Below are 1,228 nucleotides of genomic sequence, written 5' to 3'. Positions count from 1 at the left end.
GAGTAAAATGAACGATGTCACGAGTGGGAATATATGGGATACACGCTGTCGAATTTACGCATTTCTTGTAGACACCCTTCATAAAAGGACTGTTGGGGCCGTTGCCATAATTCACAATGCAATGTACTCGTTATGCGAGGAAAGGGCATTTCGAGACGAACGGAATGATGTGGATAATTTTCTGGTATCACAAACAGGGAACGAGTTATGAAGTTCCCAAAACGTACCATATTTTACAAATGAAGCAACTTTGGCATTTTTTGCTCATCAAAGATGCACCTTCTTACAATCTGCAGAACTTCGTATGCAGTGCTGCCCATCCCAGACAATACACGGATAACAAATTCAGCTAAATATGTCAAATAGTTATGAAGATACTTGGCGTCAAACTGCAGAGAAAGCGCAATGGTCGAAATGCCCACATCTGAATGATAGTACATTAAAAAATAACCACCAATTATTTTCAACTACCTTCAGCGCCAATATACCTCCTAGGAACAAGGCTTTAAAATATGTTTGAAAAAAAAAAAATGAAGAGGTCGGCCGAACCACCCTGTCTGATCCGGTGTGGTCACCCAGCTTTCAATATATTAAGATATGGAGCTACACGTACTAGCCAGCCACCAGTAGCTTTACTCAACGACTTTGTTTCCGACAAAAAATAAGGAGAGGGACACCGAACATTATCTGCCATGCTATGCACTTATTGCCCCAAATTCTAAGTGGGTAAGAAGGCACAATTTCAATTGCAAAGGAATGCTAATGTTCAAGGGTGGACAAGCAGCATGCCATCCCAACAAAATACCCTAATTCCATGTGAAGTTATAAGGGACACCAGCTCCTTATGTTCTACCTTTCGAGACATTGGTGTGACATTTAAGTTATGAACACAACAAGCATGTGTTACAGTCACTAAAGAACAGCAGTACAAACAAAAGCCGGAATAATATCAGTTTCTAGTTGAAATGCGCTCCTGCAGAGTGAAGGATTGAAATGATAAAGTGATGCAATGCTGATTGATGATAAAAACTGAAATACTCACTCAGTGTCACGAAAAACCATGCAAAAGAAATGCCCCATCCTGGATCTTCTTCCAGAAAGTGATCCAAGGCCAAGGGTGTTTTGGATGCCTTTCCACAGGACTTGGCCAGGAAGGATGGTGTGCCCAGAAGTGACCATCTCTGCTGGAACAGATTGGAACCAAACAAATTATGCAGGGTCAAGAACA

The sequence above is a fragment of the Ornithodoros turicata genome, chromosome 1, assembly GCF_037126465.1.
Source record: "Ornithodoros turicata isolate Travis chromosome 1, ASM3712646v1, whole genome shotgun sequence".
In the NCBI taxonomy this organism is placed as follows: Eukaryota; Metazoa; Arthropoda; class Arachnida; order Ixodida; family Argasidae; genus Ornithodoros; species Ornithodoros turicata.
The sequence above is the reverse complement of the archived record's forward strand: the minus strand, read 5'-3'. Positions refer to the sequence as shown.